The following is a 20,754-nucleotide window of genomic DNA, read 5'->3' as shown; positions in this document are numbered from 1 at the left end:
GATTTCTTTAGTCTAAAAAGTAAGCACCTACACACAGCTAGCTGATTGGACTGCTTCTGTTGTCAATGGAAACTGATGCTCAAGAGGACAATTTATCTTCAGTACCTTAGACAACTATCATCTACAAATGTCTACTGAAAGGTCTTCTCCACTGACTACAGAAAGCCTAAATATACATTTTTTGACAAAACACCTAAGGTTTAAATGCCAAAGTTAGGTAAAATGAATACCATGCTCCTGGGAAAAAAGTGACCTGATTATCCAGAGTGTAACCTTGAGGAGACAAAAGAGGAATATTTCTTGGAAGAGACACATCCAAGCAGAATAGAGAGACATCTTAAGGTGCTGATGACTGAGTATTTCCAGAGCAATGGCAATGCCCATGGCTGTATATTTTTTAATCTGAAGAATGAACTTCTTCCCAATGAACCATAAAGAGACCCTTAAAAATGATCCATGATTTTATATCAGGAGACAGCAAACAGTTTGAGGGAGGCAGAAGATGACTTCTGCTGTTGATATTTCTGTTGCGTGCGTAGAATCAATATCAGAGCTGGGAACAGCATATCTGATCCTGTGACTGTATCCCATATGCACAGGAGGCTCACAGCAATAAAAGGGTTGTTAATAACCAATATTGATTCACCTTTTCCTAATGCATGGACAAAAATGTCATCAACAAGCTGGTCAACAGCCTGAAGCCATGAGTCTTATAATAGTCTACTAAGCCAAGAATAACAGAGTGTTCATTTATTTATTCAAACGTCACATCGGTTGCATGTAATCCCCCAAGAAGTAAATGGATTTAAAGCAATAGGGGTACAATTTACATGGCAACTTCTTTTATGTGTGTCACACCCATGTTATGCCTCAGTGTGGTGTTGGCTTTAGCCACTGCTGAGCTGGCTTCATCTACATCTCCACTCATCTTTGGTGTTCAGTTATCCTTTCAGTCCCAAGAGCTAGCATTTCAAATTTAATTTTTCTTTCTTTTATGAGGCTATTAAAGGCAGTATATCGCAGCAATTACGAAAAGTTTTTCAGTTTTGTTGCATTGAGTGCGATATGAATGTCGAAAAGTATTTCAAGATAGAAACAATTCACCTAAAAGCCTTTCCTCTGTATTTATTTCTCTTATTAAAATAAGTGATCATCCAGGGGAGTGGAATAGAGCCACCGACAAAAGCCTGTAGACCTCTCCTAGGTGAAAACTTGACTAACGGGACTAGATAACACTTCGCAATTAAATGGTGCATAAAAGTAAGGCAAGCAGAAAACATGAAAATCCTCTAATATCTCATTTCTAAAACCACATTCAAATGAACAATGACATGGCATAAGTATAAGCCTATGAACTTTCCAATGTAATTGCTATTTGTTTAATTTAATAAAAAATCCAAATGTACTGATCTGGGAGGTTGAAGGGCTTTGGAGAAGAGGTGAAATGCTTTTCTACATTTTAATCCAATTATAGGTTTTCCTTTATGTCTATATATTTATACAACAGTCATTACCATAGTTTCCAAGCATGTGAGCATCACAAGAATATGTTTATGATTAGCTGTCTTTTTTTTTTTTTTTTTCTTTTTCTTAGTGAAAAATTGATGCTGGGTTCAAGCCAGAAAATTTGGATAGAGGGCAAGCCTCCAAATATTAACTCATTGTAAATTACAAAATTTTAGTTCCTGCCCATAAGACAATTTTAGGACTTTGATGCAATTTGAACTAGGGAAATAAAAGCTTCTATTCTGAACTCCTCGTAATGGTCTTTAACAAGGAGTTGTTTTTTAGAGCTAGCTTTTTTCTCCATAGACATTTCTTCAGACATCAATGAAGGTGACAGATAAATGTCCATTTCATGGAATATGCATGGATGCATAAATAATAAATAAAAGTACTCAGCAGCATGGCATATATGAGTCATACACACAAAGTCATCTCACTAACAAGCTAAAAATAATGTTCTGGCAAAATTCTGAACAGAAATTTGAACACCAGGATTGCTTTGCCTCTGCTCAGATACACAGAGCCAAAAGAAAAAATCTTAAAATTACCTCAATATCCTTTTATATTACCCTTAGGTACTCTTTCCACTGCTTGGGGTTCCAACAAATTGTTCTAAGAAAAGCAGTCCAGTAAAAATGGCAACATGGAGTTCAGAAGTTGGTGTCTCTCAGAAATTTCAGATCAAATCTATTACTTTTAGAGATGGGCCATTCGCTTCCCATTTTCTTGCCCATTAACCATTCTAAAAAAAAAAAAAAAAATTTAAAAAAATCACTGTGCATCTAAAGCCAGACTAGATCCTCTCTCTCTGCTACAAGACCATCAGTAAACAATGTTTGTGCAGAACTAATTAGGTCTGTTATCATATCTTAGTAGTTCTGCTGTCATCAATGTATATATTGAACTAGAGCAACATCACTGATTTGGATACAGTCTCTTGAGGCTATCTGATGTATCCTTTTAATTAAAACCCAATAAACACTTCTAATGATAAAGATACACAGAAAGGAGCAGAATCATATCTCTTCATGGAACTGTGCCACTTCTGGAGGGTGAACAAGAGTAAAACAAGCAGTAGAGACATATTTTTGCCTCTGAAGTCAGCAGATAAAACTCTGAACACACATATGGAGCAGATCTGATAAGTTAAAAGATGACACTTTTGTATTGTCACTTTTCAGAATGGAACTTTCAAAGAACACATCCTAAGTGGTTTTCAAGAAATATTCTGGGAGTGGTTAATACATTAATTTCACGCTAGACATGTCTAGCAGTCACTGCAAGATAGATAAGGTTACTTATGTGGTCTTAAAAATATTCTATGAGCATAGTTTACCACTTCAGAAAGAGTAAGAAAAAAGGAAATAATTGCATTTTGTACTCTTGCAAATGTATGGAGTCAATCCCTTTAGCAGTTTTGTACCTTTTTGAAACAACTACCAGAGAGGAGAAACAAAAATGGCATCTGTTAAAGCTAAGTGCTCCAGTAGAAACCCATAGAAACACCAGCTAATCATGAATGATCCTCAGAACAGCCTGAAAATCTGAGGATCCAAAGACATAAAGATGTCTATTCTTTACTGTCTAATCTTACAGTTTCTATCACTGGAATATTACAAAGCATATTATTTTCTTCCTTCTTGTTATGACAGAACTGTCTCTGTTAAAATAAAAATAATAAAATTTCAGGGTCATGTTACGATTTCAACCAAAACTATAACATAAGAATAGCCATACTCAGTCAGATGAAAGATGTGTCTTGACCATTCTCTGACATTGGCCAGTAATGCATAAGCAGGTGAAAATATAGAAACAAAGACAATTATGTAATGATACTTCCCCAACATAATCCCAAAATAATAACTTGTCTTTGTTTTCTTAACCTCTAGAGACAGGATCTGAAAACAACATACACTAATATGGCAGTATTAGTGGACAAACTGAAGAAGCTATTGATTTAATGTCTTTTTTCTGGTTTTGGAATATTCAGAGACTGTAATGATCTCAAGCATCCTCCAAAAATTCCAAAAGCTCTCTGCCCTGGGCAAGACACCAAAGCTCTTTTCTATTCCACCTTGTTTTCTTTCCAGACATACTGAGATTTTTGTTAGCTGCCATCAGTAGGACTACTTAATTAGAAGCAAGGTTTAGTTCTCTTAACAACAACAACAACAACAAAATATAACCACCGTAGCAATTACTAAACAGAAGCTTCTGTGAAAATGCCCAGAGGAGGCATTGCAAAGATCAGAGGCAGCTAAGCCTTATATTTAGTGATAGTTTGATTAACTGAGTTTTCACATTGTGTTGTTCCTTTTCATTATTCCAAGAGAGGGCTATTTCAACATTGCTCAGAAATGGTATTGTCCTTTCTTTTCCAAGAATATCTTTGCCCAGCATCCTTTATCCTGTCTGATAACCCTCTGAGACCCAATGCATTACTGTTTGGCACATGACCTCTCATTTAGATTGCCATAAGCAAGTACATTTGTTACCACAAGCTTGATTATTTTAAGTGTTTGGGTTACACAGTTATACACAGAGATTACCTGTATCCATTTTTCTCTTTGGATTGAGAGCACCATATTTAACAGAGTTCAGAAACAGGTGTCTGTGCCTTAGCCTCTAAAGCAAATGAGCAACTGTAAAAATATATACATAATTATCACTCAAAAGAGAAAGAAAATTACTTAGACAAAGCTTTCCAAAACATTTTTATTTGAGCACAGAAATGTCCAGAGAGTCTGCTTAAGAGGAGTTGTTACTGGATTTTTGGGAAAAACTTACTCACTTTGGGCACATTTCTCCTAATCTTTATGTAATACTTTACCCATTGAACTACATTCAAAGGCCAATGTATAAACACATTTACCTTCAGAATTAATATTCTCAGTTGTGACATGCACTTCCTTAAGTATTTTCAAAGTCATTACCAATTCCTCCCACAAGAATGTTTTTAAAATACAAGGAGAAAGTCAGACAGATTTGACCTTGATGAAAACACTGATGATTATTTTTTCAGGTATCTCCATATTGCAGCTTAATATTGCAGACAGTGGCTTCTGTAGAAAGATATTTGTTCTATAAAATGTAGTTTAGAGTTTCTATTCTTTTATCTCCTTCAAAGGACAAGTTTATTTCCTGTATATTTTTGAAAACACTCATTAAGGGGAGCTCTGTGGAGCTTAGGCAGGGGCTTTTCAAACTTCAGGCAAAGAGGAAATACTTTTTTCCATCATTCATATCCTTTTAATAATTTAAGAAAAAGAAGGGAAGAAGTTGAGGCTTCAGATTTGCAATAGATGGATTGAATAATGTGGCATCAGATCCTATATACTAGTGTTGAGGGCAGGAGGGGAGGTCCTATCATGGTATTTTGCAGGAGCAACAAAAGTCATATTAGAACTCAGTAAGTATATCTTCTTTAAAATTACTGCTTCAAACGCAGCAAGGGACAACTAAAGTCTCTTAGACTTCTTTTGGCTAAGTGAGAAAATTCAGAGTCTGTCAAGAAAAGGGACACCTGTCATTTGCTAGAAAAGTGGAATATGTGAAGAGTAGCCTCAAAAATTGTTTTTTTTTTTTTTTTTCTTCTTCTCTGCAAAATATCACACAGTTAATCCCAGAAGCTTTATTTAATTGTAATTCCTTAGCACTTACTTACTGTTTCCCTGGAAGACAGCCTATCATGGTGGCTACCATGATAAGAATCCATAAGAATCAACACAAAACAAATGCTGTTGTATGAAAATTAATGAATAGTGGTGAAACAAAGGGAATTTTTTTTTGTTTGAAAAACCAAAAATAAGACATTGAGATGTCTATACTCATGAGATGAAGAAAAAAACATTATCCTTGTATTTAAACTCTCCTGGAATCCAAGTACCCTTCCTTCCCATGGTCTTCGGATCAGGTTATATACAGACATTCAGAATGAGAATGGGGATCAGATTTAAATTCAGATAGATACCTCCAAGCATGGAGTTCCTATCCACTTACAACTCATTCCACAACTGAGAGTTTCTCCATTCCCAGCCCTTCGTAACACCACTCTTGCCCTACCTGCCTGCTATGTCTTCCTCCTCTTTGTGTGCTCCAGCATACTGGAGACTTGACACCTTGTACCTCTCTGTCCCACAGTGTTGCAAGAGAGCCTTGTCTGCAGAGACCTTCTAAAAGATGTGGCCTGATAGAGATATCTGGATACTTTGCTGCACTGCACAGGAAGTTGCCCAGCCAAAATCAAGAGGACTACCCAAGCAGTCTTTACATAGTAGCTCTTGTGCACATAAGCACTGCCTTTTTCTGGACTGATCTGCTCACTGCTAGCACAATAAAATGGAAGGCAGCAGGATAAAATTTAATTTACTCTCAGAATCCATATCTACTATTTTGCACAATACACAGCTCTGAAAAAGTCCAACACAGAAATGTCACAAAAAAGAACAAAAGACAGATTTTTAGAGGCACCAAACAGGAATGCCAAATATAGATATGAAAATTGTTTCTACTTCCTAGTTAGAGGTGCTGCATCCTAACAACTGCCTGACTCAATGCAGAAACAAAAATATTGTAACAGACTGATGCAGAAACCTTATAAGACTTGGGGCTTGGATTTGGTTTAGACAATTTCAAATCATTCAATTTTAAGGTTTACTCTTTTTTGCTTCAAAATGGAGAAGCAGACTGGAAATTTTATGAAAGAGGCTTTCCAGTTCATGAGGCTTCTACTGCCAACCTCAGCTGAAACGAGGTAAAAAGCTGAGAGGGAAATGCATGAGGAAAATGTGTAAAAAAAATATTTCACAATCTGAAAAGTATATGGTTCAAGCCTTTTTCTAAAAACAAAAAACAGGGATCATACAGGTAAACTTTATTTTCCCAGCTCTAATACTACACAGAGACAATTTAAGAATAGATCATATTTTACTTAAAAAAAACCCAAACAAACAAACAACAAACCTACTGTGATGAATACCGCATAATACAATTTAAAAAGACAACACATTTCTTTGAAAGGATACTATTGGGCCATATAAAATTCCGATGGGAAAATTCAGATCCCTGTAAATTCATGAACTACCCACGAATAGCAAAAGAAATGAACTTCTGATAAGTCAGCATCAGGCATTAGAAGGATCAATACGTAGTTCCTTGACACAGAAAATACCACAGCTATGATATGGAAATTATCAAAGAGATACTAGAATCTGCTTAAACAAGGGATGGGTGTTGCAGCTGGGCTGCAAGGCTATAAAGAGAAAATATCACCATCCTCCTTAACCTATCAAAACTGTGTTTACTAAATATTGCGTAATAAATATATGCAGCTGTTCAGCCCAGTTTGTTTCAGTGGGTGACTTTGCCTCCTGGACCTTCTATTACCAGATTAATCTGAAATAACAAGGGGCTGCTCAGGTGACTGTGCTCCCTGAATCACTGCAGAAGCAGGCTCCTGGCAGTGTGAAAAGCAACACCAGAAGTCTAGAAAGTGATCCCCAAAGCTACTGAAAAGGATCGGTACCCTGCCTCCACCTTCACAGACACCCTGTCTCAGAATGATGGAGGCCTGTGCTCAAAGGAGTTTGTAGGTTTTGCTTAATTGTGGTTGGAGCAGGAAAAAACAAAAAGCACGCAAGGGAGAAGCGCAGCACTAATTCTCTGCCTGTAAAATCCTTCAGCTGAAGGACAAGGATTACAAAGAGCTAAAGTGAATGAAATATCTTTTTTTTTTTTTTCTATTTTAGCGTTTGAGCAGGTGCTGAGTGAACAGTACAAATTACCATAACCTTGAAGAAAGAGCTTATCTTTGGTTCAGCGTTTAGGAATGTAGGCCAGTCCTTAATGTACAGATGAAGATCCCTCACGCCTAATAACAATTTACACGATGAATTCGTCCACTTTAATGCTCACAGCATCAATGCTTTGAAGTGGTAAACTTTTACAATAATCACTTAAGCATGGTGGGAAACAAAATAGCATCCTGAAACAGCTCTAAAGGTAACAAGTTAAGTGTTTTAATAAATCCACAAGAGGACATGCTACCTCTCTTGGGATATTTCAGTGCCTGGCCAACTTGAAGTCCTGGGCAAACTAAAACAATCCAGGTGTTTGAGATGACTCAGGAATGCAAAATCCAGGCTCTCCCACAGCCAATTCATAACTTTCTGATGAAGATGGGCAAGCAGCCTCCTATGCCTTTTACTATGTGTCAGATTTAAATAGTGGTATGGCACAGAAGATCCATCCTGACCTTAAAAATTGCCCTGACACTGACATGTCCTCTTAAGAGTCAAACAACATCCAGTGCAGGGGTTAACACCACTCTGCCATCCTCATTCTGCATAAAATTTTGTTATCAGCAATCAGACTGAGCATCATGACCTGGAATGACTGTAAAATAAAATAATTTTGTCTAAAGATTTTTTTTTTAATGACCTAGTAAAATCAATTGAGTACCATACAGGTCAGCATTACATGATTTGGCAGAAATGTTAAACGTGAGTAAAAAAAAATCCCATGGAAACAAGAATCAAAGTTGTTTTGCAAGCAATGCATTTTTCTTACTGCAGGCATAAAAGCTACCCTTAGGGTTTAGAGATTTTAGTTGTCTAAAAAAGAAAAAAAAAAAGTAAAAAAGAATAAAGAGAGAAAGTCACTTATGCTTTTGCCTTAAAGAACCAGATTAATGATGTGCAGTGAACAATGAAATGAAAACACTTAGTTTGGTCCAAAATGCTATTTATTAGCTAGTAGTTAGGCAAAAGTGTGATAATTTTCAAGATTTCAAAGAGGATGGACAGTGAAATTGACTTTTTCCTTTGTTTTGGATCAGTTAAACTATTTCATTATTCTACTTTCACATGTTTTCTTTTGGACCAGTTGGATTTCAGTGTAATACAATTTTAAAAATAAAAGGGTTTACAGACTCATTCTTCTTCCTTTCCATAGACCTGTCACCTCATTTTAAATTTTTTAAATATCAGGTGGGACACTTCAGCAACCTAGAAACAACATTTTTTTTTTTTTAAAGTAAGAAGGAAATGTTGTTAGAACTGACTTACTCTTTCGTAGAGTTGCAGCTACAGGGAAAAAAAAAAAAATTCTTAAACACAAAACCTATAGCTAAAGAATTTTTGAGGAAATATGTAATAGATCACAATGGACTAACACGTGACACCGCAATAGTTTATATCACATTGACTACATAAAAGCCTTCTAAATAAGACATTCAGAGTCTATTATGCTTTATCATTTAATGCCTGCTTAAAAAAATATTACCACCTATTGTTTGCATCCATTGAAGTCTTTTGCAAATCCAGCTATATTACAATAATTTTTACCTCCTTTTCCTCTTCCGTAACATTCTTGTGAAGAGGAGAAAGGAAGCTCTTCTGACTTTATTTATATTTTCTGTGCTTTCCACTTAGAGAGGACATATATTTGAAACACATCAGCACAGCAAATATTCTCTTTGCTATTTGTGGACATAGTCACCTACTAGTATACCAGGTGTTTTGTGAGAGGAAGAAAGAAAAGAACAATAAACTTCATAAAGTTAGTTCATTAAGCCAAAAACCATTCATAAGAGGATTCATTCATTCTGAAGAGGAACTTAAGACTAAAGAGAATCTTGTAAATACAACTTATGTATACACTTTCAAATCAAGAAAAAGAGGGCATTCAGAATCTAGACCAACAATGGCTATATGGAAGAGGTCAAGAATGTATCTTGAATTGTGTTCTGCGACCAACAAAAAGCAGATACACAAGAAAGACTATAAAGCACAGGGCACATGTAGATAAAAGACTCCCTGAATAGTCTCCCAGCTTTAAGTCTTTTAAAGATAATTTCTGTTTTCTACTGTTTATTTTTTTAACTTCTACAGACATAACCACAAGATCTTGCTCTGGTTTCTAAGAATTATCTCAGAACAAGTGATTTTATCAATAAGGCTAGGATTGTGTTTTCTCCATATATTGCTTTACACTTGTATTGAATTTTATCTGCCATTTTAACCTAGTCACAGTCTCATAAGGACCTCCTACAATTCTTTCCAGTAAGCTTTCTTTTTGCTGCCTTGTATGCTTTAGTATAATTAGCAAAATTAATCATAACAGCGTTCAGTACCTTTTCTGGGTCATTTAGATGCACAGTTCCCTTCAGAACCTCACTAGTAACTTCTCCACCACAAGAAACAGTGAGCTGCACCTAATGTGTTTCCTATGTTTTGGCAATTTATATAAAGGGAAGGACATTCCTTATTATTTCATAGTTTCTCAATTTCCTCAATTTTTGTTGGCAGTGGACCTTGTGAAGTGCCTTTTGGAACATATCACTTGGATTTCCAAGTGGACTCGATCAACTGGAGCTCCCTGTCCACATGGCTGTTGACATGAAAGTTTTTGAGGCAGACCTTCTTTAAATTATTTGTATTTTAAGCAAAAGCCAAGTTCACAGCTCCCAACTGAACTATAGGTCTCCTAATTCTATTCATCATGATATTTCCTTTTGTTCTGCCTGGCATAGACATCACATTTATCATCCTGTAGTTTCCACAATCTCTTCTGGAACCCATTAAAAGTCCTTAAAAAACTCTTAAAAGACTGGCATCACTTTTACAACCTTCCAGACCTCAGGTAGTTTTAGACAAAAGCCTACATAATGCAGCTCACAATTCTGCTATTTTATCCCTGACTTCCATTAACACTTTTAGGTCACTGCCTGGTCCTGGCTGTTTGTCACTGCTTACTTTGACAATTTGTTCCAAAACTTCTTCTTACAGACGTTTCAATTCCATACAACAGCCCCTGATGCATCCCTGACCAAGATGGGTTTGGCTCTGAGCTCTCTGCCTCCTTCTACTCTAAAGATGAATGAATTTCACAGCTTTCTTATGCCTTTAAAAGATAGTTTCCTAAGGATCTATGTAAACTGGAGAAGCTCCCACAGAAATAAGTGAAACCTTATATAAAGCAGTACACCTACATGCCAAGACACAGTTGGCCTCCAGAACTGCAGGGTTTGCTGCTCACAAGATATATCGGAATCCTGTACTGCATGAGAGTTTGTGTCCATGTAGCCCACATTGTGCCTCCCACAGCATTGGTCTCATTTGCTTCAGGTGTACATAAGACTTAAATTGAAGAGAGTTGTGTGAGAAGTGGAAGGGCATGGAAAGGGAGGGAGAGGAGGCAAAGAAACATAATCACCAGTATTGTCTAACAGCAGCTATTTTTAGTGACTATACAGATATCCAAACCCCTTTTCAAACTTTCCAAGTTCTTGACCTCGCTGACTTGCAGTGCCAATAAATTCCACAGCTCACTTCTTGAATGAAAATATGACTGATGGCCAGAAGCATTACTAAGCAGAATATTCCCATCAGCTATAATTAAATAGGAACAATCCTGCTGTTTAACCATTAACAACATCTCTATTTCTATTATACAGGCATGTGGCAGCAACATTTGTCTGAAGCAAGACTAAAATACAAAGGACAGACTTGAACATGACTTCTTAAAATATTTAGCTGGAAATCCCTGGTTTCTTATAGCACCTGCAGATCTCAGCACTCCTTTTTACTTTCTTTTTTTTTTTCCCCCTAAATTTAACTTTGCATTCCCACAGGTGATACATTTCATCGTAGTTTTATTCCTTCTGCCTTTTTATAATCCATTAGCTTTCTTTCAGTCAATGATCAACTGACTTCCTATACCCTCTTGATGTACAAGTCAGTGCAAAGGAAATTTTACCAAAATTTCTAAAAAATGTACTCATATGACCTCTAAAGGCATGAACACCATCTCCAAGGGAAAGGGCCACTTGAGGAATACTTTTCTAAAGACCAGAATTTGACCAAGCTGATACTATAATACAGGTACAGCTGCTATCTCATGACTTTTAATACAGAAATGAGCACATGGGTTACTTTATTTGATCATACTGGTTCAATCTAAGGATATCTGCAATAATTTACATAATTCCTATCTCCTCTTTTTCTGTAGGCAATTTAGGACAATGTATAATGCTTTTAATCAGTCTTTTATTAGTATCCTAAAAATGAAATCTTCCAAAAACAGGTTGTGAAGCAATATAAACTCATGTACAATTAGCTCAGTTTAAAAATGTTTTCTCCTAATGGGATTATGTTCTGTAAATGATCTTGTTACTATGGCAACTACCACAAAAACCGCACCATGTTTTCAGTTCAATAGCAACTATTGCACCTGTGTACCAGCCTTTCTTTCTGTGGTTTATGTGTTTGCTTTTCAGATATTAGTGTGGAAACAAAAGCAAAAACTGTGACCTAGAAAAGTTCAGGCATTGTTTCAGCTACACTTGCAGGTAGCATTATTAATAGTACCTTTTCCATATATTTTTTTGGAAGTTCAAATAATCTTTATTCATTAAGCTGAAAAAGACCTGCTGTTGGGGGGAGTGTGGGTATGTGTCTGCAGGGAATGTAGAAAACCACACTGCTTAATTTTCATGGCATCCTAGCAAAATGAGTAGATAAATTGCACAATGATGAAAAATTATCTTACTGTTTCAAAAAAGGCAGTAGGAGGCTGTGACCAGTACCAGCAGTAACCAGCAATGAACGATTCTGTGTGGCCACATATGTGTTTTCAAAAATGATCATATGAAAAGGGTCTCTCAAGCTTCTCCTTTCCACTCAAGCCAAGGAGGCAAAGAGCATGGTATCATTTCCTTATCCTATATTCTCTTGAGAATTGATGCTGGAAACACAAGGGAATGAAGAATTATTTTTAATAGTATCCAAAGTAAGATGAGGTAAAAATAGCTTCTTTTTACTTGTAAATGTGTTGCTGAGTTGTATTTGGAGTCAGATACACTGACTTAAGTGATAGAAGTGAACATCAAGCTCAACAAGGAAATGAGGGTGAGCAGAAAATAAGTCACAGGATAAAAGTGGAATTTACCAGTAGAGATCATGTAGAAAACTCCAGAAACATGTAATTCCATTTCCCCGCATAACTTTTTCATTATACCCTCACTGAAAAGTAAAAAGCAACAACTTGCATTCCTTCCTGAAGGAAGATATGCTGCTGCATTTATAATTTTGAGAGGCAGTCATACACAACAGTGATGGATGCTGAGTTCAAACACAGATGAGATTGGGTTCTTTTCCTCCAGCACCCATTATCATTTCTTCCTTATCAAAAGCCTATCATTCACATACTGTCTCAACAGGAAAATTATGTCCTTTGGTTTTGCAGAAAAGTAGACATAATTTAACTTGCTATTTGCAAACTGAAGACACAAAACAAGGTGTACAACAATTTCTTCAAAAGGCATCCTATGCCAAACAAGGACAAAACTAGCATCTGATGAAGCCTGAAGAGGAAGGCTTTGCTGGGCAAAGAAGAATGAGTAGTCTATTTGGAGAAGAACAGGGAAAAAGGCATTACCAGATGTTCCCCAGTGGAATACAGCATGACCCACTGTATCAAAGATAATTGATGGATTCAATCCAGTTAAGAGACATTTTATCTACACCTACTGAGAATCTGAAAATAAAAGCCTGTTACCAATGTGACTTCTCAGCAATAGTCCCACTGGAACACAGTTTCTTCATACACAGCATATTCCTTTCGCCATCTCCACAGTCACCACTGAAGCACCAGGAGCATGGGCAAGTAGCTCGTTCAGATGAGCACTCAGGAAAGCAATGCAAGAAGTCTGTCTTTCACTATACCTGTTTCACCCTTCTTTCCCTGAGCTGTATTACATAGCAAGGTGGTTTTGTTCACAGTTTCTTCAGCAATAGATCCAAAGGCTGGAAAGGCTTTCTATAAAATAAATCTTTTGGAATATGGGTTATCAGGGATGCCTGAACTGCACAACAAGTATTTTGGTATCAGTATTCCTTGGATCAGGCTATTATTATTTCAGTGTTACTACTTTCCTATTCTTTTTTAGTCAATGTTTAGAAAAGATGAAACATCTTCAGTTTATGACAATGGATTTTGATTGAGTTCTCAGCTCTATCTCAGAGTTTCTTTATCATTTGGAGGACTTCACCCATTTGTGTCACTGTGTCCTCTCCAGCCTGTGCTACAAGCTTTTCTGCGTACCTGTGTTTGCATTTTGCATGGCCTAAAAAAATCCTAGGCACACGCAGGACTTTGACATACTACTGCATACTACTGATATAAGAATTATCCAGTATGTTTGGATTTTTAGGAAGGGTTTCCAGTCTCACAGGGATAATTTGTTCTTCCATATAAAGAGATACAAACACCAACTATCCTTCCCTTCCTCTTATATTATTCATATTATTCTTCTCTGCTACACAGAGTTTATTCCCGTTGTCATGAACATAAGCAGTTACTACAATTTTTCCTCAAGCATCAAGCCATAGGGCTAAAGATCCTCAACTTGAATACAGAGAATTAAGCTTTACCACCAAAAAAACCCAGGGATAGAAAGCAGAGATACATGGATAACTAGTTTTTGGTTCTCTTCTGTTCTTGTAAAATGAATGCAAAAGGTGCTTCCTGATATCTGGATTATCATCTACTTTTTCCCACTATATGTGGGAAATAAAAAAAATAATGGTCCTAAACTAAAATCTCAGACTTGAATAGTTGAAGCTCTCCAGAGTTTTTCACCCGCTGACTACCAGTGTTAAATTTTTAAATATATATATATATATATATATACTTATTATGAAAGACAAATATAACGTATGCAAGTCAGATTCAGGTAAAATTATCAGATGACACTATATGGGGGTGAACAGTTTCTCATAAAACATGAATTCTATTGATTACCCTGTACTTCTATACACTAATATAGAATAATTGCATGACACAGCAAAGTATTCAAGCACACAATCCACTGATATATGAGCAATGGTCATTATCTCTACAATGACATTCATTAAAACAGAAAGAAAATTATTTGTTGCCAGGGATTATTGCTCAGTCATTCCCAAGGTTTTTAGACAATGGCAAATGGGGGACGTTTTCTGACTGTCAACTTTTGCCCAAGAAATTAAATATAAAAAAAGACAAAGAGCAGCTCAGGACAAAGTGAAACGCTACATGCTGTGGTCATTAAGTTTTCATTCTGTGCATTAAATATTAAAGAATAAACTAGAATGTAAATAGTGATTAATAGAAGAAAAAATTTTCTAACAAATTTTGTTTAATTCTCAGACAGGGCATTTTGTTTCTGAAATATTTAATTTAAAAGTTCTTGACAGTCTCTTAAGTAATCAAATACCAAATGCTAATTAGATCATAAGACTTAACTAGCTGGACTGAAATGCCAAAAGAAGTAAAGGTTATTTCATCATCAAAGCAATAACAGTTCCACTCTGAAGAGAGTTCTTGTATATTTTGCTCAAGCTAAATCAAACTGTAGTGATTCTTGAATACAAAATACCGCAGGATCGATATTCACAGTCACGCAAGTATCAAAAAACATAGGCTTTAAGTATTTCCCAGGACATATGAGAAAACCCTCAGTTCATTGTTCAGTCCTGACCTACTCCCAATTTCTGTATGTATTAGAGAACGTAAATTGGACTTTTAATCTCTTCGTGGAAGAGATGATTGTCCAGTATCCCACAGCCAGCACTGTCACCACTACCTCACAGAAGCCTGTCCATAGCCTGCATGTGACCGGGAGCTGTAGTCCCCTGCTCACACAGAAAGGCTGTCCTTGGAAATAAATTACTTAAGGCACAACGCAATTGAATCTATTTCTGAGGTTAATCTGTAATGACACAAATGGCTGTTTTCACCTGTGAACTCACTGTGTTAAGCAAGTGCTGATCTTCCTGGGAGAGGTAAGTGAATCCTGCTGACTCACCGGTGCAAGTGAGTGTTTGGAAGGAAGATTGGGAATGACCCTGAAAAATTAAAGCCTAGGCAGAATGGCCTTCAAGGATGCCAACTCAGGGACATAGCTGGAGGCAGAATTTGGTTCATAGTATTTATAAATCCTTTTGGAAGTGAAAACTAACTCATTCCATAATAGAAGATTAGTTCTGAAAATCTGTAAAACACATTGGCTATACTAAGAGCAGTCTGAGAAAACTCCCAGGTCAGTGTATATAAGGTATCTATCTAGACATTAATAATTTGAAGCACAGAAAGTAACAATAAAATTTGGGGGGTGCAGGAAGCTAGACAATATAGTGTAGAAGAGTGAGAAACAGGCTTCAGAAGAAAAGTTCAGTATTAGCCTTACAAGTTCTGCACTGACCCATTTTTGATAAGCTCTTCATCCAGTTTGCTCTAAATTCAAATTATTTGGTCATTATTTTTAAATGAAGCTCTTTCAGAGAAAAGTCATTTTGATTTCCCAGTGGAAAAAAAAAAAAAAAAAAAAGATCTACCAAGAAGACAGGGTGGACCTATGTGAAACATTTCTTCTATGAGAACTGATCAGAAAACTAAGATCCTGATGTCACTGTGGACTGTTGTGATTAACCCTAACTGTATGTCTCAATCTGATAAAAGCAAGCAGAAAATTAACATAATATTTCCACATGTATTTTCATTTCAGAAGCATTGCAATATAAGAAAAGTGTTTTCTAGAGAAAGACCAACACATTGCCACTTTTCCTATCCTGTGACCTTCCTATCTTATATCAGGACCAACTCAAAACTCCTCTTTCAAGATAAAGTGGCCATGACCTTGATTAAAAGCAATACATCATTCATGAAAGCCTGACATTTTAAAAATTAAAAAAAATGTTCTCATAGGGCCTCAGAAAAATCCTAAAATCTTATGCAGTTTGTCATGAAAACCAGAGGCAAATGTCTGCATATGCTGGAGTGCTGCTTTTTCAGTGTCCAACTGGAATTCTGAATTTCAGAATCCATCATCAAAGCCAAACACTAGGCTGTTCACAATTCTGTGATTGATCACTGTCAGTCTCTCTTGACAGAGCTCCTTTGGCTCTGTAAAAACAGTGAATGTTTATACCCAGTGGAACAGATTATTCCACAGTCCAGGACAGTGGCTCTGGCCTGGAACATTGGAAAGTGTTTCTAATCTCCTGTCCCAAAGGTAGCATAGCTCCTTACATGAAGTAGAAAAGCACGCAGCCTATTCTGTACATGCTTATGACCTCTCCTTTCTTTCCCATCTACCCCCTTCAGTCACAACTTTCCCATCTCCTTCCTTTGATCTGAAAGAAACTCCTTACAAGCAACTGTAAGGACATTTCTATATGAATAAAAAGAAAAAATCAATTTAATGATCTGATTTTCCACTGGGAGCCCATGTTGTCAGAAAAATCTTTACCATCTGTAAAAATGGTCCCCTGACACCTGGTTATAATCCTCCAGGGGGAGAATCATCAGTATGAGCAAAATCTCAGCTCTGTCCAGCCCTGACTTCCAAGAAACATGGAATCTGCGTGTTCAAAAGTGATGCATAGTAAGCAGAGACAAACAACTGACAAGCACATGTTTCCTCAAAAAAAAGACAAAAAAAAAAAAAAAATAGTACTTGTCTTTCTGCATCCCTGAATCCTAACAGTGGTACCTGCATGTGCTACAGACTGCCACTCTGCCACCTCTGCAATGTGTCATGGGTGACTTGAATCATCTCTGATGGACGTCGGCACACATCCCGCTGAGCGTCTGACAGAACGATCTGCTCGTGATTGATGCTGACTGCTTAGAAATCATTTGGCTCCAACAAACTGTTCTCAACAGTTTGTTTGATGTGTTTGATAGGAACTGGGAGGGGAAAATAATAATTTAATAATACATGTCAGAAATTTTTTTGTTAGGAAAATTGTGCTTTTACCATAGAAACACATTGGATTAAAATAAACAACTAATGATCAGGTCTAGAGTGATGTTTCAGTAGTGGATGAAGTGGTTCCAGTTGTATGGAGAGGCATAGCAGGAGCCAACACAAAGGATTTCTTCCTTTTGCTCCCTTAGTGTGTTAAGAGAGACCAGTCCTTATCATGTTGGTGCACTGACAAGCAGGGCAGTACCTCATTCTAGACAGCTGCTCTCAATACTGGCTGAAGTCCCACCAGGGCAGTGAAGAAAGCCATTTTCCCTGTGGTAATTCCCCCACAGCTAACAGACCGCAGGGGCCAGTAGCCCCTGCTTGGGTATAAGTGTTTTATGTGACTGATGGAGACAGAAGAGTCAGTGTCAGGTTCCCACATGGCACAGCGTTTCCTCACTTGCTTTGACCTTCTCTGTGGAGGGAAGATGCCATCCTGCCTGCCTTGGCAGCTTGCATGGCATGCAAAGGAGTGAGGACCTGGTGGAGGTCACAGCCCACCACCCTCTCAGCTGCTGTTGAGCTGCCCCCATTCCTGCTAATCACCCACCCTACTGCTGATGGCAACCCCAGCTTTGGGAGGATTTTGCTATGCAAGCCCTGTCAACGAGTTGTATTTTCTATTTGCTCACATTCATCCTGCACAAAGAAAATACACAGTAGAATGCTAGTTTCAAAATTCATGTACCATCATACAAATTAGCATGAACTGAATGTAATAAAATACAGAGTCCACCTGCTTTCTAACTGCTTCCCATCCAATGCCTCTTCATGTAAGGTGCCAAAAAACCCACCCAACTCCAGCACAAAACATTCCACTTTTCCCATAGCATAGGCTCTACCGTGTCTAAAATCTGTACACTGCTCTGAGTTAAAGATAATAAATAGTATATCTTGCATGTTGTTTTTTGAAAATTCCCAAACCTACGATTTTCCAGGAGTTACACTACATGGCAAAGGATAAAGACCTCAGATCTGAAGAGATAATTGCTTCAGTCCCTTCATGAAAATTGCTGCTGGATTCTACTGAAGCAGCAACTCTTCTGACAAGTACAAAAATATTGGGTTGCTGTTTTCTCAAAACTTTCTACCAGAACTGTAACTAATAAAACAATCTTGTTCAACATCCAGAGAGGGTGGGGATCCCTGAAGTTTTCCAAGGCATCAGATTATGTGGATCTTTTATGTGGATACATGAACATATAATGGTTTTCTCTTCCTTGCCAAAATCTATATGGGTATGTACTTATTTTGTTGATAAAGCAATTTTTAAATTGTGACATTTATGATTAAAACAATGTGGAAGTATCGCTGCTACTGTTTTAGGAAAACAAAATGTATTCTCTATAATAGCAAGGTACTAAAACATTTTTGGTGTGACTGTGACTCACTCATACTTGTCCTTTTTTAAAAAAACTGTAATATATCCTTCCCTTTAGTCTCTCTGTCCATATAGCAAAAGGAAACCAAAAAACAAACAAGATCCATAACAGAAGGGATCATTTGGAGGACTCACTGGTGGAAACGTCTGAAATATTAACCAATTAGCATTTTTGAAAAGTTAAAAAAATCCACAAAACCCAACGAGAACAATATTGCAGAGGGGTATCCATGGCATTAAAGTATTTTTACCATTTGGAAGTCATGAGGAGTACTGAGGTGATGGACATCCACATTTGGTGCACCTGTTCAACCCCGGTAGCCCAAATTCCACTAAAATGTAAAATATGAATATGACGGCTCTTCAGCTGAACACCTCTGTCATTTTGTCTTGGGGAGGGGAAGGAACCAAAACCCAAATACTCAAGAACCCCGTCACAGTTACCACGCCATCTTCCCAATGAACAATAACAGATGTTATAAACTGCCATCAAATAATAACAGAAGACCTGGCTATAGCCACAGTTTCTCAGAGAAATTGTATTGTGGTTAAGGTGGTGGTTTTCCTCAAGGTGACACAACAAAGTCAGCTTTATCCATGATGCAACATCACTGAGCCTACCATGGGCTATAGAAACCACACAAAACCTGGGAAAATACATAAATGGTTACATCTACAACCTGCTCTGCACTGCTCCAGCTACAGCTGCCAACCAACTCTACTGGTAGTTTGTTTAAAGGTAGTTGAATCAAGAATCACAGTCCCATCTTCACCTGCAGCATACATAGACTCACCATCTTAAAAATAATCTCAAGCTCTCCATCTTTTCATATCTGCTTCAGTTTTAGCACTTAATCTTTCCAAACTAATTTCTCCTGTTTTGGAGGGATATTTTGTAAACAACACCCCGGAAAAGAAAGGTGTTCAGTACAAGGCCCCCAGGTTGAGAGTGCCTTGGCTCCACCAGCCAAAGAAAGCTTCTATTGTAGATGAAGCATTTAATGGACTGTTACCTGAAACGATTAAGCCTCAACAGCAATATCACTTCATCTCCCCCCAGAACCACTTTTAAAGTTATAATCTAGTATCTTCAAGAACTGGAAGCTGGATAAATTTGCTGACAATTTACACAGCAAAAGAAATAATACATGACACGCAGTTGTGAATTCTAACTCTATAATTGCACTTAGGAGGCCTCAGTGATATCAGATGAGAATGAATCTCAAGTAGCTATTATTTAAAGCATCTTTTATTTTCTAAATGCCACTGAAGCAGGGCTTTTCATAATAGCAATAGTTTCAGGGTGAATTTTTCTATGAGGTAGAACAGGCTGACCTACATTAAACTCCAGTAAAAACAGGGAAATATGTAGTTGTTTTGTGAGACGTCACATTCAGGAATTCAGTGGCATGACATAAGATCAGTAAATGTCAAGTATCTGGGGTCTGGCTGTATCTGCTAGGATATCTAGCTCAGCTATACATGTTCAGTTAGTCAGTAAATCTAGAACAGCTTTCCTGGCAAATTTTAAGGAATTTTCTTCCTAAATGAAACCCTAGCTGTGGGAATCATATGCTAAGGTATAACAGCTAGTACTTTTTGTAGACATTTTCTAAGCGACTATTTGTAGCTGCAGGTGATGTTTGTCCTTTTGTTTTGTGTAAGTGTCTAACTGTCTCTTGCACCTGTATAGACTTTTGTTCATGACCAGACAACTGAGTTCTGCAGGCTCAACAGATGCCACATCTCTTTTTAGCACTTTTACAGTGAAATAGCTTTTAATTTACTTTACCACACCCTTCTTTCTGGACTATCAGAAAAAAAAAAAAAAAAAAGGAATAAAGAAAGGCACATTCCACCAGTATTCACACGCTACAATTCATCTCCCATGGCCTCTCAAAGTTAGAGATCTACTTAAAGTTACACAGACAGGGTCCTCCTATTGTCTTAAGGAAGAAACAGGCACATTTATAAGACCATGCCTTCTTCCTTAAGATAATATTAAACATAACTGGGCTAAAGATACCTTTCCTATTGTAAGTGCTTTGGACGATATTTTTTGTCCAGAGAAAGC

Source organism: Athene noctua, chromosome 2 (assembly GCF_965140245.1).
Source record: "Athene noctua chromosome 2, bAthNoc1.hap1.1, whole genome shotgun sequence".
NCBI classification, from domain to species: Eukaryota; Metazoa; Chordata; class Aves; order Strigiformes; family Strigidae; genus Athene; species Athene noctua.
This window is presented reverse-complemented; position numbering follows the sequence as displayed.